Genomic DNA, 26,076 nt, shown 5'->3' on the forward strand with positions numbered 1-26,076 from the left:
GGAGTCAGAGGTCATGGGTTCGAATCCCGGCTCTGCCACTTGCCAGCTGTGTGACTGTGGACAAGTCACTTAACTTTTCTGTGCCTCAGTTACCTCATCTGTAAAATGAGGATGAAGACTGTGAGCCTCATGTGGGACAACCTGATTACTCTGTATCTACCCCAGCGCTTAGAGTGCTCTGCACATAGTAAGCGCTTAACAAATACCAACATTATCATCATTATTATTATTAGATCTCTCAGCTGGCTACCAGCTCCTAACTAACAGCCCAGCGTCCTCCAGTGTTAACATTCATTCAGTCGTATTTATTGAGTGCTTACTGTGTGCTGACCATTGTATTAAGCGCTTGGGAAAGTACAATACAACAATAAACAGTGACATTCTCTGCCCACAACGAGACAGCCAACAGAAGTTCTCTTGCAACCTTCCTGTGAGGTTTTGGTTTTTTGGGTTTCTTTGTGGGGGGTAATTTCTTAAGCACTTACTAGTTGTGATATTTGTTAAGCACTTATTATGTGCCAGGCACTGTACTAAACTCTGGAGTTGATACAAGCTAATCAGGTTGGACACAATCTCTGTCCCACATGGGCCTCACAGTCTTAATCCCCACTTTACAGATGAGGTAGCTGAAGCACAGAGAAGTTGAGAGACTTGCTCAAGGCCATACAAGCAGGCAAGTAACGGACTCGGGATTAGAACCCAGGTCCTTCTGACTCCCAGGCCTGTGCTGTTTCCACTAGGCCACGCTGCTTCTCGCTGAGGTTTCGGTGAACTGGGTGGCTTTCAGAAATGTGGTTCGGAATGAGCCAATCCCTAATGGGGGCAAAACGCAAATGTGATTTTTCAACATTGCAACTAGTCGACCCCTAAATAAAGGAGAGATGAGACTACTTTATAGTTTGCTGCTTATTTCAAAACACAAGTTTGTTGTTGTTGGTTTTTTTCAGATAAAATTCACTCACAAGCACATGATAACCAAAATTTGGACCAAGGTTCACTGTCATTTCTGCATTTCCTCGAATTTTGTCCCCACTCCTGCAAAATTAGATCAAATCCATTGAAAAGCAGTGGCACCATTGATTCACCCCAAAACAAACTGACTTTGTTGACAGTCTTTTTTTTATTTTCTTGGATGAGTTTTTTGTTGTTTTTCCGTTCTCCAGCAATTTTAGGCCTGCAGACTTGAGACGATTTGGAAAAGCCATGCACAGAGCTCTATGTAATACATGTGGATATGCCATTGTGATGATCAATAGGGCTGTCATAAAGGAAGAAGAGAGATGTGTCGGTTTGAAAATTTATTTGTCACACATGGCTGTAAGGTTTCTATAAGGCCATTTTGTTTGGATAGGCTCCTTGTTTTTTTTAATCAATAAATTGGAGGTATGCTGAGAGCCATTTCCCCCATCTGTGCTTCGTCACTTTGGGTTGCAACGCCGTGCTTTTTATCTTGCTGCAGCTTCTCTATTCTCCTAAACCTCTGAGAATTGGCAACGCCGATGATGTATTATCCGCCGGATGGGCAGCTGATGAGATGAAGTTCATTTTCAGGTAGAATGGGGGCAGGGAGGGATTAGCATCCAGAGAGGAACCACATCCTGCTCTTTTTTTGTATAATTCTCCTCGGCATTTCCCACTAAATAGGCTCTCGATAAATACTGTGTCTGCTGCTGCAGATGTATTTTACATCTGAGACTCAAAACCCTCTTTCGTAATCAAGGATAAATAAAGACTTCTCTTATCGCTTCAGTGGGATGAGAAGTGACGGTGTTACTGAGATTCTTTCTTTTTAATGAATGATTATGTCTCGCAACACAACCGTCAGGTAGGCGGGCAGTGAGTTTCATTCTCTCCCTTTCGAAAGGGGGGAACTAAAGCACGGGGAGTTGAAACGAGTCATCCAAGATATCCGTCGATCAGTCAGTCAGTCTCCCAGCAAATTCGGGTTGCAGCTGGTCACTGGGTCTCCTAACCCTGAGGTATTAGGTGAGATTGTGCAAAGTGCCTTCAGAATGGTGGGTGGGGTATAAAATCCCCAAGAGAAGGGGTCCTTCTCAGAGCAGGGGGGTGAGAGGGGAAATGCCAGAATAGGTTAGGGAAATGCCTGCTAGGGAGGTGCAACTGGCGTGAAGATTTCCAACCCAAGAACTACCTTGGGTGTCTCGTATGGTGGACGAGCTAGGTGGGAACCGTGAAAATAGTAGGCAGTGTTGAGGGGTGAAGACCACAGCAGCTACCCTGGCAATGGCCTGCTGATCTTGGCTTCAACAGTATTGTAGTGGCATTATGAGAAGCAGCTGTAGAGGATAGAATACAGGCCTGATAGTGAGAAGGAGCTGAGTTTTAATTCCAATTCTGCCGCTTGTCTGCCATGTGATCTTGGGCAAGTCACTTAACTTCTCTGGGTCTCAGTTCCCTCATCTACAGAATGGGAATTGATACTGTGAACCCCATGTGGGATATGAACTGCGTGCAACCCGATTAGCTTATATCCACTACAGCATTTAGTACTGTGCCTGGCACATGGTAAGCGCTTAACAAATTCCATCATAATAATAGTAATAGTAATCCATGCTGCCGACTCTTTGGCCAGATGTGGATTTGGTACATAGTAGTCACTTCGCAGGATGTTACACGGCTGACTGCCTGCTTGTGAGAAGTAGCTCGGCTTAGTGGAAAGATCACGGGCTTGGGAGTCAGAGGTTGTGGGTTCTAATCCTGATTCTGCCATTTGTCTGCTGGGTGACCTTGGGCAAGTCGCTTAACTTCTCTGTGCCTCAGTTACCGCATCTGTAAAATGGGGATTAAGACTGTGAGTCCCACATGGGATAGCCTGATTATCTTGTTTCTGCCCCAGCGCTTAGAATGGTCCCTGGCACCTAGTAAGCACTTAACAAATACCATCATTATTATTATTGATTGTTGCATCTACTGCCCTAGCTGGAATGTGATTAGTAGAGAAGAGAGAGGATGAGTGGCATTGCGCAAAACACTAGCACGATAATCAATACCTCCACACATGTTATTGCGCCCAATGTCTTCGTGACTGGACGGAAGCCTGTCTGTTATTTATGATTGTTCACTCCATTGGCAGCAGCAGCAGCAGCACTTCACAATGGTTACATGTACATATATAATGTAGATTTCAGTGGTTCCATCAGTTTCTACCCCCCTCCAGGATTAATATTTTTAAAATTTGAGTTAATGAATCCATTAATGGTGTTTATTGAGAGCAAACTGCATACAGAGCACTTTACTAAGCATTTGGAAGAGTTTACCCACAAGAAGTTTACAAACTAGGTGGGAGAGAAAGACATTAAACCCCCAAAAACCTGGATACGTGTGTCTTCCACTTTCTTCCTGCTCTTCTGCCCTCTTCTCTTCTGCCGTCTTCTCTTCATCTTGAGCAGCCTTCGTTCCTTCCTCTTCTTTTTTTAAAAATGGTATTTGTTAAGCACTTACTGTGTTCCACCCATTGTACTAAGTACTCGGGTAGATATAATATAATCCGGTTGGACATAGTCCCTGTCCCACGTGGGGCTCTCGGACTTAATCCCTATTTTACCAATGAGGTCACTGAGGCAAGAGTAGTTGAGTGACTTGTCCAAGGTCACACGACAGACAAGTGGCAGAATAGGGATTAGAACCCAGGTCTTTTTGACTCTCAGGCCCATGCTCTATCCACCAAGTCATGCTGCTTCTCATAATTGGTGCTTTATCCAGTAGGCCATGCTGATTCTTTACCTTCTGTCTCTCCCGAACACCTCTGGGGCTGAACCAATAGAGCAGCCGCCAGAGTTCTGGAGAAGCTGGCGAAAGATCAGGTGGCAGATCTCTTTCCTCATCACCCCCAATTGTTTTCCCAGCCCTTTCCCTACCTAGTCCTGCCCACTTTTGCCACTCATTATTATTACTAGCATTAATAGGAAGAATAATAACAACAGTAGTATTTGTTAAGTACTTGGCACACGGGGTAGATACAAGAGAGTCAGGATGGGCACAGTCCCTGTCCCACATAAGGCTCACAGTCTAAGGAGAAGAGAAGACAGGCATTGAATCCCCATTTTCCAAATGAGGAAACTGAGGCTCAAGGTACTGAAGTGGCAAGTCCCACAGAAGCAGCGTGACTTAGTGGAAAGAGCACAGGCTTGGGAGTCAGAGGATGTGGGTTCTAATCCTGGCTCTGCCACTTGTCTGCTGGATGAGTTTGGGCAAGCCACTTAACTTCTCTGTGCCTTAGTTACCTCATCTGTAAAATGGGGATTGAGACTGTGAGCCCCATTTGGAACAACCTGATTTCCTTGTATCTACTCTAGCACTTAGAACAGTGCTTGGCATGTAGTAAGCGCTTTACAAATACCATTATTATTATTATTATTATTATTATTAAGACTGGGATTAGAACCCAGGTCTTTTGAGTCCCAGGCCCATGCCCTTTCCACTAGGCCACACTGCTTCTCAGCTCTGCCCCACTCTAACCCTGACCCTGTTCCTGCGTAGGACCGAAAGAATGGGAAGGCATTTGGTCGTGCCAGCAGTTTTCCGCAATTCTGTGGTAGCGAATGCTATTCCCTTCTCTTTCATTATGTGATGTGTACTGCAAGAAGATCAGTTGTTTGATAGTGACACTAGAATGTAGGTTGGGGCTTGGAAAGAAAGCATATTGCGACCTATTCTTAGCTTTCCCATGTGTAGGAGGAGGCCTGTCTCAGTTGGCGGAGGAATGTCCTGAGACTCTTCGGTTCCTTGGTCTGACCCAAATTCTGTGTGGCCTGAGGGGAACTACTTAATCCTTACGTCTCGATTTCCTCTTCCGTAAGGCAGGGAAAATAAGAGTGACTCGTCGGCCGGAATGAGGTGCAGAATCGCTAATGAAAACGGTTGGAGAACATAGTTTGTACATGTAAAATGCCAGGGAAATGATGACTCCTGTGTGTCACCGAACAGCGCATCGTCATAGTTCCCGTGGGCTCCAGCCACTACATTTTCGGCCCCAGGAACAAAACCCAGCTACCTTTCAAAGGATTCAGAAACAAGAGTGGCATGAATGCTTTGTAGTGCCATATGATCATGCCCAGGGCACAGACCAACCTTGCCCATCTGGGAAGCCTTTAGGCCCAAGCATATTTTAGAAGGGCTAAAGTTTTCACTTGCTCTGCCCCACTTAAAGGTGGCAAATAATAACTCTGGTACTTGTTAAGCACTTACCAGGTGCCGAGAACTGTTCTAAGCATTGGGGTAGATACAAGTTAATCAGGATGGAGACAATCCCTGTCCCATATGGGGCTCAGAGCCTTAATTCCCACTTTACAGAAGAGGTAACTGAGGCCCAGAGAAATTAAGTGACTTGCCCTAGTCACACAGCAGACATGCGGTAACTGCAAAGGGATAATGTAAGTGCACAGCTGGGACCCTTGTGTGAGTTTTTATTAAAACGTTTCACTCATCCTAGCCTGTCTCCCTTCAGGTTGTGGACGTCTGACTCCAGATCCCTTTGCATGGTTGGCCTAGCCTTAGCATGGTGTCTGATCTCAGCGCTGCAGAACCTGAGGCTCCACCCTGCAATCATGCGTTCATGATGCCTCTCGCAGTTGTAGAAGTCTGCACACCCGCTGGGATTACAGCTTCCAACAGCACACAGACCATCGGGCATGAGGCACCGAGTGCACTTACGTGACTCCTCTTTCCCTCTCATATGCCCCAGGCCAGGCCGAGGCAGGATCGGGCCCCACATCCAGTCCGGTTCAGCAGGTTTGTTCAGTCCTAGAACTTGGGCCTGTGCAGCACCCTAACAGATGAGGAGAGTGGCCGAGAGCCAAGATGGCAGTAGAGAATCAAGTGGTGCTGGTGGATGTGGAACAGCAAGACCCCTTTAGTCACTTCGAAGAGTCCGGCCAGACCCAGGTGACCTGCAGGGTCCCCAGACCTTTTTTTTCAGGGGTGCCACCCCTTCCTCTGGGTAGGCCAGCGGTATTTGTGTTATTTGTTAAGCGCTTACTATGTGCCAGGCTCTGTAGTAAACGCTGGGGTGGATCCAAGCTAATCAGGTTGAACACTAATCCCTGTCCCTGCAGCCTCATCATCAGCTGCCATATTGGCCGGATGCTCCACTATGCTCACTGTGTTCCTTTCTCCCATTGAGGAGGGGACCAGTCCCCTGGGTAGGTAGTGGTTCTGATCTCTGCAGCTCAATACAGAGACAGAGCCTGTCTGGAACTAACCCATGTTTATGGGAAGCAAAAGGGAGATTTGCAACCAGTTTACAACCAGGTGTGACAGAAAGTACCTGTGTGATTCTTTTTTTTAATGGTATTTGTTAAGTGCTTTCTATGTGCAGGCACAGGGGGAAGATAGAAGCTAGTCAGGTTGGACACAGTCCATGTCCAATAGTCTTAATCCCCAGTTTTCAGAGGAGGGGTACTGAGGCCCAGCCAATAATAATATTAGTAATAATAATTGTGGTATTTCCTAAGCGCTTGCTGCGTGCCGGTACTGTTCTAAGCGCTGGGGTGGATTCAAGCAAATCGGGTTGGACACAGTCGCTGTCCCACATGGGGCTCACAGTCTCAATCCCCATTTTACAGAAAAGGTAACTGAGACCCAGAGAAATGAAATGACTTGCCCTAGGTCACCCAGCAGACAAGTGACAGAGCTGGGATTAGAACCCATGATCTTCAGACTCCCAGGCCCGTGCTGTATCCACTGCGCCATGCTGTTTCTCCGGGCAGATGTGGATTTTCAGCCACGCGATGGCATGCTCCTGCTCTCCTCCTGGGTGGGCAGTGAGCCCACTCCATTGGTAGCCACCATCAGGAGGTCTGGAGCTCCGCCGTCCTCATCCGGCTCTCGTCGGCCTGGACTCCAGGGTCGCGTGAAGCATCCTGCACGTAATAAGTTCTCAATAAATACCATTTATTGATTGATTGATTGATCAGGTCCCACTTTATGGTAGTCCTGAACCCCTGCACTGTTGAACTTGTCCCCTCTATTTGAGTACTGGGAAAAGTAAAGTAAATGTTGCAGTTTTGGTTAGTAATAGGGACCTAGGCAACCTGGAGACAGTCTATATGTTAACATATTGTGTGTGTGTGCGTTTGCGTGCCTGGGTGTCTTTCTCTCGCATCTCTACCTTCAGTTTTGAACATAACAATGCAAAGCGGATTTCAAAAGTCAAGGGAATCCAAACTTCTCTAAGTGAAGATTGCAAATTTAAAAAATAATTCATAGGAAGGAAAGAAAAGGAATCCTGGTGGCATGTTACACGATACTGACCCTGCTGTAGAAATGGGCATAGAGAGCCAGTGATAATCCAGAAGGGCCACTAGATCATATCATGGGGCTATGAAATCAGAGCATGTGCATTAAGCTAGCTTGGAATTAGTATGGGAGGCTTTCTGGACCTCCATAATTCAATTCCCTAAGTGGAGAAATCACAGTGGGGGTAGCAGCAAGGTTTTAGGTTTTTTGAAATCCTGAGCTAGGGGAGAGGTCCTGAGAGGTGATTGCTACCGAAAGCCGCCCAGAGCAGCTATGCTAGAAAGCCTCATGGCTCCTCGACTTTCCAAAGACCACCGTTGCTTTTTGTTGTTGGAAGGACTTTTCCCGCTATTAGTAAAATACTGGCATTGTTCGTCTCACCTGGTTTTTCACTCCCTTCTCCCTTGGATCCCCTATTCTGGACTCTCAACATATGTTTATGCCCAAACATTACCAAGATGGATTAACTTGTATCTACCCCAGCGCTTAGTACAGTGCTTGGCATGAAGTAAGCGCGTAACAAATACCATTAATAAAAAAAGATATTGCTGTGGGCAGCAAGCAGAACAAGGGAGTCAAGGGAGAAGCTGTGTGGCCTTGTCAGTCAATCATATTTACTGAGCACTTACTGTAAGCAGAGCACTGTACTGAGCGCTTGGGAGAGTACAAGATAACAATAAACAGACACAGTGGAAAGAGTACAGCCTGCAAGTCCTTTGCAGGATAGAACCTCGGTTCTATCCCCAGCTCCACCACTTGTCTGCTGTGTGACCTTGGACAAGTCATTTCACTTCTCTCAGTTATCTCATCAGTAAAATGGGGATTAAATCCTCTCCCCCCAATTTAGACCGTGAGACCCAGGGACTGTGTCTACCCTGATTAACTTGCATCAATGCCAGCATTTAGAATAGTGCTAAACATATAATAAGCGCTTAGCAAATTCCATAAAAATTCCAAGGAAAGAAAAAGATTTGAGAGGGAGCTTTAGAGGTTGCAGTTATAAGAGGCTTCGGCAACTAGGGCCTTGGTGAGTCAGGGTTGATCTGAGTCCAGGCTCAGTAACACAGATGGGTCCTCGTTCTAGACCCAAGAGGTGGGTGCCACTGCTCACCATGAATTTTGTTCCTATGGAGGCGGGGGAGCTCTACCCTGGGACGAGAAGTGGCGTGGCGTAGTGGAAACAGCTTAAGCCCGGTAGTCGGAGGACCTGGGTTCTAATCTCGACTCCGCCACTTGCCTTCTGTGTGATCTTGGGCAAACCCACTTAACCTCTCAAGGCCTAACTTCCCTCATCTGCAAAACTGGGGATTCAGAACCTGTTCTCCCTCCTGCTTAGACCGTGAGCCCCAAGTGGGGCTTGATTATCTTGTATCTTCCCCAGCGGCTACTGCGGTGCTTAGAATAAAGTAGTAAGCGCTTAACAAATTTCACAGTTGTGTGCCCCTCCCCAGTGTGAAGCTGGGGCTCAGCGCATACAAGGATGACCCCAGGAATCTGACCCAACCAGGGTTCCCCCATTGACTAAACACTTTCATAAGAAAAAGAAGACGCATGGTGTAGTGGAAAGCACGAGGGTCTGGGAGTTAGAGAACATGGGTTCTAATCCCAGCTCTGCTAATTCCTTGCTCTTTGACCTTGGACAGAGTCACCTAACTTCTCCGTACATCAGTTACCTCATCTGTAAAATGGGGGTTAAATCATCCTCCCTCCAACTTAGGCTGTGAGCTCCACATAGGACAGAACTGGATCCAAGCTGATAAACTTGTATCTACCCCAGTGCTTAGAAAATTACTTGATACATAGTCGGCACTTAACAAATATCATTAAAAAAAGAAAATGAAGAATGGTGGTATTTGTTAAGTGCTATGTGCCAAACACTATACTAAGTGCTGGAGTGGAAATGAGAACATCAGTTTAAATATAGTCCCTCTCCCACATGAAACTCACAGTCTGAGTAGGAGGGATAACAGGTATTGAATTCCCATTTTACAGATGGGGTAAATGCAGCCCAGAGAACTGAAGTGACTCATCCAAGATCACAGGGCAAGCAAGTGGCAGAGCTCGGGTTAAAACCCAAGTCCTCTGGCTCCCAAGCCTGTGCTTTTTCCATTAGGCCATGCTGCTTCACTAAAATCAAAATGAAGAATAAATGAACACAATACCAGGACTGAACCTATTTAGATTTCTGACTCGCCCTGTTCACTATTATTTTTATTATGACCCAGCTTAGTATCAGAGGGGGTTGGTGAAAATTGACTTAGGATCTTCCTCTCTTCCCACCATCTCCTGCCTCTTCTCCCCATTCTTCCGTTCCTCTGGGCCTGATGCCATCTTCCAGATATTGATCTGGGATTTGGATATGGTCAGCCCACAGTCACCATCTTTTACCTGTTTCATCAGAGTCAGAACCACCAGCCGCTTAGCGGGCCAATTTAGCTTCCCACTCAAAGATTCTTCTTTTGGCATTTAAGGAGCTTCAGTGGCTAGTTTGGGTTTCTTTTGCCCAAAATGACGTTGGTTTTGGTGAATTGACATAATTCCTTCCTAACCTAAAGAGCTTTAGTGTTCCCAATGTATGTATAGATGCTCTCTCTCTCTCTCTCTCTCTCCCCCTCTCTTCTCTCCATCTCTCTCACACCATCCCTCTCTCCATCTCCCCCCGCCCCTCTCTCCAATATGTTGTATTATAAGTCTCCAGTTTTGCTTTGTCTTAGACTCCTCCTTTCTGTTTTCCCCTGCTCTTCAACCGAAATTGGATAGATCTAACCTTTCCTATTAAAATTGTGATCATTAGAGACAAGAAAGGTCTGAATGCACCCTGCATTATCTGCTCAAAGAACAATAAAAATTAATAGTATCTAAATATATGTGACCAGAATAACATTACCGGAATGAGGCAGCATGGGTATTGCTTAGCTTGGTAATAGCAGGGGAACAAACGAGACAGAGATTGGGATCCATATGAGCCTTGTGAAGATGGGGGTTTGTGTTTCTGTTAGAAACATCCTTCCCCCACAATCCCATAGGTTTGTAACCTCAAACATAAATAATAAACACAAAAAAAATTTGGTTTTGCATAAACAAAATAGACATTCTCCTCATACATTCTCCTCATCTCCTAAATTTTCCCCAAATGTCCAATTCCATTTTCTCTAAATCATTGCAAAAAGAACCCAAAATAACTTTCCTGATTATATCTCTTTGTCTTAGTGTGTATTACAATAAGGTATATTTTGAAAAATAAATTTTATCTGGCCGTTGGTCAGGAAAATGGTTGGGGCTTATGGACAACTGCTTTATTTCATATATTTCCAAAGAAAATGCGGCTTCCTAATGACTGAATTTGTGCACAACATCGTTTTAGATCGCTGTGTCTCTACCTGTATCAACTAGGTTTATAGGATGGAATAATCTTTTGAATGATTAGAATATTTAACCAGGAAATAACTGGCGTTTGCTGCTCCTGTCTCGTCTCTGATGGTATCCTGGGGAGCCGCAGCAGTGGAAGCTGGCGTTTCTATACACACAGACATCTATCCATCATGAATATTTAAAATTCAATCATTAAGAAGATCAGCAACAGTGGCAGCATATTTGTTGCCACTGATCAGCTACTAATGGTTTTAAAAACTTGGAAACTGGGTAGGGGGGAGGGGAGTGCTCTTCAGGCATCTGAAGCTCCTGGTCAGAATGTAAAAGTGTTTTAAAAGAGAAGGGATTGAACAACCCAGGATTGGGTACAATATGGAATTTACTAAGCACGCATACTTAGAGAAAAACAGATTAAAAAGATATGGTTGGGGCTGTCAGAAACTTTCCCTTAGTTGAAGCGAACTCCCAGAATGAGCCACTAAGTGCTATTCTTGCTACCTATCCCTTAAATGGAAAGAGGTCTCCATTTAAAAAAGGCTCAGCTGTTTGTGAATTGTAGCCTCAATTTAGCAGCCCAGAAACTGTGTTCCTTTGCCAGAGCCATTTTCAATAGTTGCTCGACCTTTGGCCGCAATGAAGCAGCAACGTATTCCTCGAGGACGGTAATCACATTCACCATGCGTTTTTCTGCCGTCTTTGGTTTGGTGAGGACCAAAAACTAGAAGAGGCCACTGAAGGGGATCAAAGAAGTCTCTCCCAGCTCTTTTGACTGGTTGGTTCACAAGACCCTGAACTTCCTATTTGTGGATGCAGCGTCATTTCCCAAACAGATACCTAAGCCATAAATCACATTAAAAGGTTTTGTACTCAGATCTAAAGAAGGTGTTCTGCCTTCAGCTAAGTTTGCCTGGGCTACACAGCCAAAAGTACCAGGGAGATAAATATAGGATCTCTTATGTGTGATGATCTGCTTAAATAAGTCCCATTTCTTTCTGTGGAGCTTGATAGGGACCATTTTCAATGGGTTGCTCCTAACATATTCCACAACAGCCTTGAGGATAGCCACTGGCCTGGAATCAGTAATGGTTTATTGTGGGGCCAAGAGTGAAAAATAGAGATTTCCTTTTTTCTGCTCCTTGGGAAATGGGGTGAGTCAAATTGGGGTGCTTATTTTCAAGTCTCAAGCTTTCCCTCCCCACTCCTTCTTCCAACTTTCATAGTTTCAGTAAGAATTCATATCGAGGAAAGGAAATCCTATTAAATGTGGAAGTGAAAATCCTGTTGAATGCTACCATTGGTGTCAAAATTAGGAGATCCATCCAAGTCTTTTATGGCCTTCCCTGAAGCCTTACACTATTAAAATAGGTGCCACAACTTAGGTCAATAGCTTAATGCTGAAAACACGCCTTACCTATTTTCTCAAAAGCGTCCATCTTAATCATCTTTATTTTCGAAATCCCAAGATATATTAATGACCCAACCCATTGGGCATTTCTGAGAAAATAGTAAAAGATCAGTTTCCATATTATTAAATGGAATAAATCTCAAAGATTATGATTAGAAGGTTTGCTAATCTGCCACCTTGGAGACTTAATCTCCTCCCACTTGCAACAGCCATATTAACTGATGGATATTCCTCTTAACATCTAGTAATAGTCAGCCCCCTAGAAACAAAACCTAATTTCAGCCGTCTAGCCAGCATAAAATAATTCCTTCCCTTGACGCCTTCATCTTTATTCTCCATCTAGATCAACAAACCTTGTTCCGGCCGAACATTTCTGATGGAAGCTTGATTTAGGAAAAAAGCAGCAGTTCATAGAGTGCAAATCCCTTGAGAGCTAATATCGCTTCTCCCACCCACCCCACACACACCTTTGGGGCTCCCACCATCGCACGGAAACTGGGCAAGACTGGTTTGCAGGTTCCTTCAGGGAAAAAGTAATATATTTTAGGCCCCCTTGTTTGAGGGTGGAACGGAAGGGGGAAGTTGGGGAGAACCTGACAGCAGTCAAAGGGATCTGTGCCACCCTGAGGCCCCTTAAGTAGGAGCCAGAATACAATGATAAGGGGAGTTAGGGTGGCCTTTTGTCTGTTTCAATCCTGGACAGTCTGATTGTCAGTTGGACCTTCCTCCTCCAAAAGATTTTACTGCGTCAACTCTAATTTTATTGCTTTACTAAATCAATCTCTTGAGTGAAGAAGCATTTTGAAAATGTCTTTACTTATGTATTTGCTCAGCATGTATGGGGCAGAAGGAAATATTAGTGCCAATTAAACTAGTTAGCAACACCACCCGTAGAGGTTTTTATGAGGTTTACCACCAGTGGAAATTTCAGAAATCATGTTATATGGGAACTTTGCTTTAAGATAAATATCTGTTTCAAATCCAAGAGAACAAGGAGTTAAAGATACAAAATTTAGTGCACAGTAGGTACCTGCTTAGCCTTGGTCTCCAGACAGGTATCCCCAGATATGCTGGGTGATATATAAATAAAATGCCATGAGGGAAAGTTTCCTAAGTTTTCCAAGTTCAGAACTGACTTCTTTTTTTTAAACATTTCCTCAATATCATAAGATTCTCTCACTTTCTAGTATGATATTATTTCACTCCTTCCTTTAGTTCTTCTGATGGCTTACCAGTTCCTTTCCTGGCTTAAAATGCCTTTCATGTCCAATGCCCCAACAACTGCACTGGAACCAGGGAAAATTTGTCATGGAATCTATTTTCCACTTACTGACCCCAGTACCATTTCAGTCAGTCAGTTCTATTTATTGAGCTCTTACTGTTTGCAGAACACTATTCTAAGAGCTTGGGAGAGTACAATGTAACAACATAATAGACAGATTTCCTGCACACTATGAGAAAACTTGATACTGTTACCTTTTACCTCAGTTGAACATAGTGATGCATTAAGCTCCAATAATAATAACAATAATAGTAACAATAATAATGTGGTACTTGTTAGGTTCTTATTATGTGCCAAGCACTGTACTAAGAGCTGGAGCAGATACAAAATAATAAAGTTAAACAGTCCCTGGCCCACATGGGGCTCCCAGTCTAAATGGGAGGGAGAATGGGTATTTAATCCTCATTTTTCAGAACAGGAAAGTGAGACACAGGGAAGTTAAGTGTGTCCATGGTCACACTGCAGACAAATGGCAGAGTCAACTTTTTATGATTTTTTTTATATGCCAGGCACTATACTAAGTGCTAAGGTAGATAAAAGATGTCAGGTTGGACACAGTCCATGTGCCATATGGGGCTCAAAGTCTTAAACCCCATTTTACAGATAACTGAGGCACAGAAAAATTAAGTGACATGTCCAAGGTCGTAGAGCAGACAAATGGCAGAGCAGAGATTCCCAGGCCCGTGCTCTTTCCACTTGGTCACACTGCCTCCCAGGCAGCAGAAACTCACCTCAGAATCATTGATTGCTGTGTAAGCTTGTCAGGTGGGGGCTGGTACCAACATTATTGTGCCGATAAGGATATCTGTAGAAAATGATTGAGAATCAGAGGTCTCAGCAGCTATTCTGTGGAAAACCGAAGAGGGAAGACCACCACAAGAGTGGACAGAAACACTGTATGGATCTACAAAGGATGATCTCCTGCCGTGGGGCACAGCTGGGGAATGACTGATGGGAATCAACCCTCTCAGCACGGGGCAGGGGGGGCGTTTTGTATGCAAAGGCAGGGTGGTCGTGCAGACCTTGGTGGGGAGACTGAATCACTAACAGTGACAGCTAGACAAAAAGCAGCTATTAGCACACACCGCCCCACCCTTCCATCTGATTCACCAAAGAGCAAGTCAGGCATTGGAGCGAGGAGGGGACTTGTCTGCCCCAAGTGTTCTGGGCACCTGGGCTCACCAGAAGCCCAACCCAACACTGAGGGCCTGTGGGTATGTTCTGTGTGCAGGTCATTTCCAAGGAGGTGAAGGAGGATGCAGCGTGGCCTGATGGATAGAGCGTAGACCTGGGATTCAGAAGGACCTGGGTTCTAATCCTGGCTCCACCACTTGTCCCCGTGTGACCTTGGACAAGCCACTTAACTTCTCTGAGCCCAGTGTGGGACAGGAACTGTGTCCAACCCGATTACCTTGTGTCTGTCCCAGCGCTTAGTACAGTGCCTGGAACACAGTAAACATTTAACAAAAACCACAATTATTATCATCATCATTATTATTATTATTACAATGTCATTTGTTCTCCCCCTCCTCGCTTTCCTTCAGTGCCCTGAGCAGTTGCCCATTTCAGCCATTCCTAAGAGTCGTGCTGCCTGTGTGGGCCGGAACTACTCCTGGGAAACCCCTGTTTAGTCCTGAAGAGGATTATGACCACCGTCGAATGCAGCAGCTGTGGCTCTGTGATGACGGTGTATCTACCGAAGTGACCAGTTCCACAGCCACAGTGACGACTGGGAAAACCCACCTGCGCACATCAGGGGCCCCGCTACCCCTTCATTCCCCAGAAATCAAGTCAGGCCTGGGCCAGACTGGCTCAGAGGTCATTACTGGGAAATCCCAGCATGAACGCTTGAATGCTGGAGGTGGGCGGTCAGGGTTTGCAGAGTGGAAGTTCATCTACTTCTGTCTGTTGCGCTTCTACAGCGTGACGTATTGGAGAGAGCACGAGCCTAGGAATAAGAAGGCCATGGGTTCTAATCGCGGTTCTTCTATTTGTCTGATGTGTGACCTTGGGTTTATTTACTCATTTCTTACTTTCTTCTTACACTCACTTCTCTGTGCTTCAGTTACCTCATTTGTAAAATGAGGATTAAGACTGTGAGCCCCACATGGGATATGGACTGTGTCCAACATGATTAGCTTGTATCTGCCCCAATGCTTAATACAGTGCCAGGCGCATAGCAAGCACTTAACAAGTACTATTTAAAAAAATTAAAGGGAAAGTGAGTGATGCCTTCTAGCTCCACCTTGCATATTCATTGGGAATTTGATAAATGCTGGCATGGAAAACAATTGATATATTAATTGGCTGACTTGAAATGTTCTCTGAGCACATTTGGGATATAAAGTCATTAGAATTTAAAAATGTCAGAGCCACGCGGGTGAGGAGAAAAATGGCACCTCCCCAGAGTCCTGTGGGCCAACCAGTTTTTCCTCCTGGAGTGTGTTTGGAGGAGCTGTGGGGCCAGAGTCAAGAGAGATCCCAGGTTGGGCTCAGCCCTCTGGAACGTGAGCTGGAATGGAGGAAGACTGCAGAGAGAGGGAAGTTTTTAACCACTTAAGGGCTGAATAACCTCCTTCCCCCAGAGGGTCAGAGAGAATTGACTCAGCCAGTTGTAGAGAACAAATCCTGTGTTTGCAGCTCGACACCGGAAAAGCCTCTCCCATGTTAGGAATCTGGGCTTCAAACATTGGAAGAGCAATGACTGAAGAGGCCACAGATGAATCAGATGAGGGCAGGATTGGCCCCTACAAACTTTATTCAAACCACAGATCAAGCAGGAACAGTTGCTACTATCATACTCAGACCCTTATGAGGTTGCCCACCCACCTCCACATCAAAGAAAAACTCCTCACCATTGGCTTTATAGCACTCCACCACCTTGCCCCCTCCTACCTCATCTTGCTTCTCTTCTTCTACAACCCATCCTGCACTCCTCATTCCTCTAGTGCTAACCTTCTCACTATGCCTCAATCTCACCCCCGACACCTAGCCCACATCCTGCCTGTGACCTGGAATGCCCTCCCTCCTCAAATCTGAGAGACAATTACTCTCCTCCCCTTCAAAGCCTTATTGAAGGCACATCTCCTCCAAGAGGCCTTCCCAGCCCAAGTCTCCCTTTTCCTCATTTCCCACTCCCTTCTGCATCGTCCTGACTTGCTCCCTTTGCTCTTCCCCCTCCCAGCCCCACAGCACTTATGTACATATCTGTAATTTTATTTATTTGTATTGATGTCTATCTCTGCCGCTCCACCCCTCACCCCCAGACTGTAAGCTCATTATGGGCAGGGAATGTGTCTGTTTATTATTGTATTGTACTCTTCCAAGTGCTTAGTACAGTGGTCTGCACACAGTAAGTGCTTAATAAATACAATGAATGAATGGATCACTGGAGCAGAGGATGGGAGTTAGCAACTAAAGAATTATGCGATTTTCTTTATTTTTATTTCTCTTTCTCTTGGACTCCGGAAAAACGCAAGGAATAGGGAAACTGGCACAATAGATCCTAGCGGTCTATCCGTTCAGAAAGGATTTAGAGACATTTAAAAAGGCAGATTACACAAATCCCTACCCAGGGAAGTTATATCCAGCGTCTCCACTTCCCCTCCACTGATCTTAGTCTCCTTCCCATGAGCATTTTTCGCTGCTTCCCCCTCCCCCCCCCAGAACACTTGTTTCGTTCTCCTTCCTGCCTCCCTCATACTCGTCGTTTCCACCATGGTCCCTGGACTTGAGTTTCATTGGGTCCATGGCAGTCCTGGACCCTTCCTCTTTCTCCCACTCCCAAACCACTGAAGCTATTCACATATGACCTTTTGAGGATGTGCCATCATAACAATACTAATTAACAATTATGGTATTAGGTGTTTACAACATGCCAAGCTCTGGTCCAAGTGCTGGGGTAGATTCATTCAATCATATTTCATTCAATCTTATTTAGTGAGCATCTACTGGGTGCAAAGCACTGTAATAAGCACTTGGGAGAGTACAGTATAGCAAATGCAAATTAATCAGGTTGGACAAAGCCTCTGTCCTGCATGGGCTTCACAGTCTTAATCCCCATTTTACAGATGAGGTAACTGAGGCACAGAGAAGTTGTTACTTGCCCAAGGGCACAGCAGACATGTAGCTGATCCAGGATTAGAACCCAGGTCCTCTGGCTCCCAGGCCACACTGCTTCTCTATGTGTTGTTGGCCATCTTTGATGAAAATACAGCTGCCTGGGAGTGCAATGGGCCCTGTCCCTGTCAGGCTGGGGGCTCTAAGTTAATGTTAAATGAAATCAGGTATAAAAGTTGGCAAAGGAAGTCCTGGAAAAGTCTGAGAGTTCCCTCATTAGCTAAAAAAATCTGCCTGACAGCTACTTGGGCAGTGGACGCACTGGCCATTTCTTCAGGGAGCAGATCTTGGAAGCTTGAAAAAAGTGCATGGAATTTGCATACATTTACTGGTGTTAAAGCTGCCCTTCCAGTTAGCCCAGTTCATGCTACAGAAGTTGGATTCAAGTATATTTTTGTGGAAGTTCGGTTTGGAAGACCCCAAAAGCATGTTGCAGTCATATAACCTGGGTGTTTTTTCATGAGAGATTGTCTTGTTGCTGTTGCCCCCGATTGGCCCAGGAGTCAGCTCCAGCCCTGGCAGTTAACATTCGGGGGTTCTGGCACCTCTGGATCTCCTGACTTCCCTTCCCCATTGTCAGTCCTCTCCTAAGTCCTGCCAGACGGCAAGGGGGTAAAAGAAAAGGACTGACAAGAGCCAGAAATTCCTCTCGGAGGTCTGAAGGACTTGCTGATTTTCTGAGGAGAGTTCAGAGGCAGGACTAGAGGTGTGCAGCTCCAAAACCATAGGCCCTTCATGCACAGGGCAGTTCCCTCGAACATTAGGTTAGAGCTTTATTGTTGGGTTCTACTGGAAAATTCTCTCCAAAAAAATACGCCGGATCCAGGCCACATGGTATTGTCTTTGATGGTTCAGAAACACTTGTCAGTGATGCCATGGACACATCTCTCCCAGATCATTCTGGTAACATAGCCCTAGAGTTTTCTCGGTAAAAATACGGAAATGGTTTACCATTGCCTTCTTCCAGGCAGTAGACTTGAGTCTCTACCCTTGACTTTCTCCCATGCCACTGCTGCCCGGCACAGGGGAATTTTGACTTGAAGCAGATTGCCTTCCATTTGCTAGCCACTGCCCAAGCTAGGAATGGAGTGGGTATGCCTCTGCTTGACTCATCCTCCCAAAGTCGAGACTGGTAGAGTACTGGGAACTCTCCAGGTGCGACCCTGAGAGGAGTCAGAAACACTGGGGCCTTTTAAATTGCTCACAGTGGCGGTAGAGGAGTCATTAAGTCAGTCACATTTATTGAGCGCTTACTGTGTCCTGAGTGCTCAGGAGAATAGAATATTCCTTTTGTGAGTTTTCAGATTTTAAGAAACTCTCTGTCTTCCCCTCTCGACTATAAGCTTATTATGGGCGGGGAATGTATTTGCTAATTCTGTTGTATTGTACTCTCCCAAGTGCTTAGAATAGTGCTCTGCACATAGTCAGCACTCAGTAAATACCACTGATTGATTCTCTGAGAGCCCAGCATGGACTTCATCCACCATGAGTAAGAGAACTGCTGCCCCTTTGACCAGGTATTAATTCTTACAAATTTCAAGTCTCAAGGTTGGCATTTTAGCTTCAGTATTTACTACTCTGGTTCAGCACAGTGGCAAACAGCTTTGGAGGTGCACTGATCTCAAAATGACATCTTCTGGGACATAGAATTAAGATTAGAAAAAAGTTCTAGTTTACCCCACCCTGTAAACTCTGATGTCCTCCTTTCTATCTTCTCTCTTTTCTCACCCCACCAGACATTGGTGTTACAGTGTTTCAGTTTTCCCCTCCCTGCAGATGACTCCAAAGCTGTCTCTCTAGTTTTGACTTCTATCTGAGAAGCCCCAGTCTCCTCCTTCCTCTGGGACATCTCCAGGACACGGGATATGTGCCTGCAATAAGGCTTTGAAGAGAGGGAGAGTATTTGTCAGGTATAAAGAGGGAGGGTGTTCCAGGCCAGAAGTAGGTCATGGGCAAAAAGTCGGTGGTGAGGAAGACGAGATCGAGGTACAGCAAGTAGGTTGGAATTAGAGGAGTGAAGTGTGCAGGTTGGGTTGTAAAAGGAGAGTAGCACAATGAGGCAGGAGGGGGCAGGGTGATTGAGTGCTTTAAAGCTGATGGTAAGGTGTTTTATTTGATACAGAGGTAGGTGGGCAACCACTGGAGGTTCCTGAAAAGAGAGAAAACATGAACTGAATGTTTTTATAGAAAAATGATCTGGGCAGCTGAGTGAAGTATGGACTGGAGTGGGGAGAGACAGGTGGCTGGGAGATCAGCAAGGAGACTGATACAGTAATTAAGGCATCCCAGTAATCAGAGTTCACTCAGCCAACTCTATCCCTTGTGAATTTCTTTAATCCCATCATCAACACTCATGTATGTGCATATATATGTATACGTATATATATGTATGTAGATAAATAAATATATATACATCAGTTGCATTTATTGAGCACTTACTGGATGCAGAGCACTGTCTTAAGTGGTTGGGAGAGAGTGCAATACAATAGAGTTGGTAGACCCAATCCCTGCCCACAAGTAGCTTACCGTCTAGAGGGATTATATGTGTTTATTCGGTTATTTATCTTGACTATGTTAGTTGTACCTCTTTTTATGTCTCACATTAACATGTAAGCTCCTCTTGGGCAGGGAGTGTGCCACTTGTTTAGAATGTACTCCCCAAGGATTTAGCACAGTGTGCTGGACTCCACTAAGTGTACTCTATTACTATCACTGCTTTGCTAGTATTATACTCCTTCCCACCTGCTGATGACCAGATGGCATGCTTCCTTTGCTAGTGTCTTTGGAACTTCTGTTTTAAAAGCTGGGTGGCAGAAGGGATGGAAACAGATGACTCTTGTGAGATTTTTGAATTCTTGTAATCTCCTTAAGGACAGTGACCATTTCTCCAACTTTTATTGTACGCTTAGTTCAGTGTTCTGCTCACAGTAGGAATTCAATAAATGTTATTTATTGAATGAATGAATCAATGAGTCAGTGAATGAATCAGTGAACAAACAAGCTGTGAATTTCAGTTCCCTGTTTTAGTCCCATCCCCTATTACTCTGGATGCTAACTACCATCACTAGGCGGATGATTACCAAATCTTCATCTCCAGCCCTGATCTTTCTCCTTCTCTGCAGTCTCGTCGTTTGTCTTGCCTTCAGAACACCTCTACTTGGATGTCCCACTCACACCCCAAATTTAACGTGTCCAAAACAAAATTCCTCATCTTCCCACCCAAACCCTGGCCTCTCCATTACTTTCCCAACACTGTAGGCTATACCACCATCCTGCCTGTCGCACAAGCTCATAGCATTGCCATTATTCTTGACTCATCTCTCATTCAACCCACATATTCAATCTGCCCCTAAATCCTGTCGATTCTACCTTTACAGCGTTGCTAAAATCTGTCCTTTCCGCTCCATCCAAACTGCTACCTTGTTGATCCGAGCGCTTATCCTATCCTACTTTGACTACCGCATCAGTGGCCTGCTTTCCCCTCTCCTGTCCACACTTCATGCTGCTGCCTGGATCATTTTCTAAAAAAAAAAAAAATATTCAGTCCACGTTTCCTCACTGCTAAAGATCCTCCAGTGGTTGCCCATCCACCTCCGCATCGAACAGAAACTTCTTACCACTGACTTTAAAGCACTCAATCACCTTGCCCCTCCCTATCTTCCTTGATGATTTCCTACATCCCCAGCACACTCACTTCACTACTCTAATGCCAACCTACTCACAGTACTTCTTTCTCAACTATCTCGCTGCTCACCCTTTGCCCACTTTTTCCTGCCGGCCTGGAACTCCCTGCCCCTTAACATCCGACAGACCCCCACTCCTTCCACCTTCAAAGCCTTTTTAAAATCACATTTTCTCCAAGTGGCCTTCCCTGATTGAGCTTTCATTTCCCCTCCTCCCTCTTCCTTCTGTGGCACCCTTGCACTTGGATTTGTACCCTTTATTCGCCCCACACTCTGCCCCACGGCACTTAAGTGCATATACCTAATATATTTTAATGTCTCTGTCTCCCTCTAGACTATAAACTCCTTGCAGGAAAAAGTCTACCAAATCTTTTATACTGTCTCTCCCAAGCAGTCAGTACATAGCTCACCACACAGTAAGGACTCAATAAATATGATTGATCGATTGATTGATTGATACTCAAGGGTGGCCTTTACTTGTTAGTGAGGCACTGAGGAAGCTGGCCCCTCACTGAGGTGGGTTCATGGAACTACGTTGCTGACAGGAATAGGATGGGAATCAAGTGAAGATGTTGACCAGACAGACCTCAGGTCAAGGAGGTGGAATCAAAACCAACAAAAGATACCGGGCAGGTTTTACCCAAATGCAGATTCAGAGTGATCATTGGTCAACCACACCCACACACTTAGATAGTGATTCATAGCGGGTGAGTCAGTGAAGTCATCTTCAAACACGAAGGACACGTGTGCAGTACATGCTGTCATCCTGATAGCTTCTCTGCACTCTGTCCACTCATCTGAAGTCAGAGCAGGAAAAGAAGTCTTCACTTCAGGGGTGGTCTCCATGTGTAAGGCCCTTGTGTCTAATTCCCACCTGTATTCTCTTTCCTAGCATTTAGTACAGAGCTCTGCACCAAGTGAGCACTTAACAAATATCATCATTGCTATTACTTCCATTATGGATTATAATGGCATGGGCAAATTAAGCCACAGAAATGAAAACAGAGGAAAATGCTGATTCAGTATTTCCTAGATTGTAAGCCCATTGTGGACAGTCAACTGTGCCAAGTGTTGATGATGATGATGGTGGTATTTACTATGTACCAAGCACTGTTCTAAGCGCTGGGGTAGATATAAGGTAATCAGGTTATCCCACGTGGGGCTCACAGTCTTAATCCCCATTTTACAGATGAGGTAACTGAGGCACAGAGAAGTGAAGTGACTTGTCCAAAGTCACACAGCTGACAAGTGGCAGAAGCAGGATTAGAACCCTCGACCTCTGGCTCCCAAGACTGTGATCTTTCCATTAAGCCATGTTACTTCTTTAGTGCTTAGTACAGTGCTTTGTACAGAGTAAGTGTTCAATAAATGCGGTTTGCTGATTGATAGTGGGCAAGGGATATGCCCTCTCTTTCTGTTTTTCTTTCCCAAGCACTTAGTATAGTGCATTGCCTTCAGGAGGTGCTCAATAAATGCCACTACTGCTACTTGTGGGTAAGCCTAAAACCGAGTCCTTTTTTCAGTAAATGTCGGCACCTCTAATCCCTCCAAAGAGGAGTAAATTTTATCATCTCAGGGTGAACCACATAAGGGCCTCTGACTGATTCTTCTCTGAGCCAGGTTTTACATGGTGGCTTGAGAGTTGGATGAGAAAAAAGAGGATCCTTTCTGAACTCCTTTACCTGATGGGTGTGCACTCGGCTTTTAGGTGTTCATCGGGGGGCTCCAAGTAAGAGCAAAGGTCATTCAGTTGTATTTATTGAGCGCTTACTGGGTGCAGAGCACTGTACTAAGTGCTTGGGAGAGTATAATGTAACAATATGCGACACATTCCCCGTCCACAACAAGCTTACAGTCCAGAGGTTCACAAAGGCTAGAATCCAAAAGGATCTCAAAAATGCCTGGTCCTTTGTTTTGGAGAATGTGAGGAGAAGGAACTAAGAAGGATTCTTGCATTTGCCATGTGAGGATGCAGTTCTCTTTTGTACCTGTTAAACCCCTGTGTACGTGTTTGCAGGGAGAAAGAATTGGATTTTCATATAGAGTAGAATCATCTTGTGACAAGATAAATAACAGGTTTGCTTTGCTGCTCCCTAAAGGTCAGTAGCCCAGTAGATGCCCAAGTGAACCCAAAGACACATAGCAAGCTTGAGAAAATGGACCTCAGAGTCGCTGCCCAGCAGTGAGATTTGGGGCACGTCTTTTAACTGCTCTGCCCCCAAAAGCCTTTTTTATAAAATTGTTTATTCACAGCAGCTGGCCTAGAGGGAGGCTGTGAAGATCAACAAATGCATGTTGATTGTGTGCCTTTTTGGCTCTGTGGAAGAGTTTATCGACACATAGTATTGTTAAAGCCTGGACATTTCCTCCTCTTTTTTTCCATCCCTGTGGGTCTTCTCCACCCCATCCCCCTCACAACCACTCCCCTTTCTTTAAACAAGAATTCCGGCCATGTGTTAAGGCAGAGCACGCAGCGGAGCTGCCCAATGGCCATGGTGAATTGCTTCTGTGTTTCTTTGGTGGCCCCTGCCCTCCCCGGGATGCCTTGTCCGCCTGCCGTGAACCCTGTGCTCTTTATTGATCTCCTGTGCATCCAGCACCGCTTTGCTCCCGGGAAGAATAGATGGGCCGCTCCTGGATCTGGTCCCGGGCAAATAGACTTGTTTGTCCAACCCCTCCCTGACATCAGTTATCTGCAAGCCTGGGTGGCAATGTATAGGGTCATTAGTCCTCTTTATTGAAAAGAAAGCCGGAAAGCTCGGGACATTTTGCCAGTGGACACGCTTACACACAGAAAAGATTTTTTTAAAAAAACATATGCAGCTGTTATTAGCCTGTTCATCATGCTAATGGATGAGCAGTAAAAAATTTGACTTCCTATCAGGGGGCACCAAGCAACACCTCTCAAGCAGGGCATTGTTTCTTTTCACCGTTGATAAGTGTGACTTGTGGCAACCAGCGATAGGATGCTCATTTTTATCTGCTAAGTGCACAGTGCTTGTAAAAAGCGGCAGTGGCCTTGTTACCACTTGACATGACACCAGGTTTAGTTGTTTACATTGACACGCCACTGCACCCTTTTAAAGCTACAGCCTGGGGCCAGATTCATTAGAGTGCTTCAGAAATGATACTGGGGCAGCATCTGGTCTGATTCTCTGTGCTCCTCTGTTGGAAACAGAGGGGAGAAGGGCTGGCATCCTGGACCGGGCAGCTTTGAATCTGTCCCTTTTATGATGATCCTATTTGTGGCTTGTTTGGTTTTGGAGCGTATGGCTGGAATGAAAAGCAAAGGAATAGTTGGGCAGTTGGGAGCACTCCCCTGCCCCCCACCACACACATATTTTAATCTAAAGACTGAAACGCAGCCTGGACATTAACCCCCGTATTTAAAAAAAAAAATTTTTGTAGTGGTATTTGTTAAAAATTTACTGTGTGTCAGGAACTAAGCACTGGGGTAGATACAAGGTAATCAGGTTGGGCACAGTCTGTGTCCCACCTGGGGTTCACGGTCTTAATCCCCGTTGTACAGGTAAGGGAACTGAGGAACAGTGACTTGCCCAAGATCACACGGCAGACAAGTGGCAGAGCTGGAAAGAGAACCCAGATCCTCTGACCAGGCTCTTTCCACTAGGCAATGCTCCTTCTCAGTGGGGCAGAACAAGGCTTCCCCTGGGCCTCGATACTCCATTTGATGCTGGGGATGGGCCACTCTGTTCAGCATCGCTCAGTTGTGGGCAGCTCTAAAGAGGTTAAACACATTCACCTTTCCAGCTTCAGCAAACATTGCTCGAAGGGGAAAGTAAACCTAACTGAACTTTATATTCTGTCCTTCCTTCACCCTTTCCACCTGTCTGTTATATGAACGTTGCTTTATCGTTCTTTGTGGGCCAGCTCTGCCCCTTCTCCCCCTGCTGGCCTCAGGCCTTGGCCTCTTTTTTGGAGGGGAGCAGTTAAGAGGGAAGGTTATGGGTCACTGAGGGGCGGCAAGGTAGGAGGGGCAGAAGGAAAGTGGGACGGTCCGGTAAGATGCTAGGTGCCGGAGTGGCTGTCCCCGTGTGAAGCCCGGCGTGCTCAGGGCTGTGATTTTGGAGCGAGCAGACTGTTCCCCCACCACGGCCCCGGGCCCACAGCTTCAGGCAGGCGAAGGGCCACCGTGGAGCCTCCTCTCCCACAGCCGGCCGAAAGGGCTCAGGCAGGGCACGGCAGGGAGGACTGGGGAGGTGGGCTGGACTCTGGGGGCTTAATATTGTCTGAGGAGTGCAGAATGGTGCCATAATCTGTGCTGTGGGTGTTGTGCACAGACCTCCTGTCCGTCACCACCACGGCCTGCTCAGCCACTCAGGTCCCCAGCCCTTTCCTTCTCCCCGCCGCCCGCCCCACCCTGACCCATGCCCGGCATTTTTGCCATTTCTGGAACAAAAGAGGCAACAGCAGTCTGTCTGCTCGCTCCCTCCACTCTCCCTCCCCTTTCCCACTGCTGCTTCTGGGGGACCCAATTCGGAACAGGGCAACCTGTGGTGGTGGGGGACAGCGGGGAGGGGAGGAGGAGGAGGAAGCAACCTGGAGACCTTCTGGGCAAGCACTTGGTGCCTACTGTCTGTGCAACCAGATTCAGGCCTGAGGGGGACCCAGGCTGCAGCTCTGACTTCATTGAAAGTGGACATTGAGGCTGCTCTCTCTCTATCTCTTCCTCTCTCTCTCTCTCTTCCTTTCTCTCTCTCTCACACACACACCCCATCAAGCTGCAGAATAGGGATAGGGACCCCTTCCTAGGTACTTCTCTCCTCAATGATTGGGAAGCCAGCTAGAACCTGCAACACCCAGCCTTGACTTCCTGAGCCTCTTCTTTCTTAATTTTTTTTTTTTTGGCCCTAGCATTAATCCAGACCAATTTATGACATCATCACTCCACGCTGCATAACCGGCGCAACATACGTGACATCACGGACGTATCCGTT

The 26,076-nt window shown here is 45.8% G+C and overlaps 1 protein-coding gene and 1 non-coding gene across 3 annotated transcripts in view; one reads left to right on the plus strand and one right to left on the minus strand.

Moving 5' to 3' along the window:
• MAML3 (mastermind like transcriptional coactivator 3) overlaps positions 1-26,076 on the plus strand; it is a 411,281-nt gene that overhangs the window by 287,440 nt on the left and 97,765 nt on the right. The gene's annotated exons all lie outside the window — the stretch shown is intronic.
• On the minus strand, positions 18,471-18,608 carry LOC114815700. The gene has a single exon (XR_003763502.1). It is a non-coding gene; the product is annotated as a small nucleolar RNA SNORA7 (small nucleolar RNA).

The sequence above is a fragment of the Ornithorhynchus anatinus genome, chromosome 12, assembly GCF_004115215.2.
Source record: "Ornithorhynchus anatinus isolate Pmale09 chromosome 12, mOrnAna1.pri.v4, whole genome shotgun sequence".
Lineage (NCBI taxonomy): Eukaryota > Metazoa > Chordata > Mammalia > Monotremata > Ornithorhynchidae > Ornithorhynchus > Ornithorhynchus anatinus.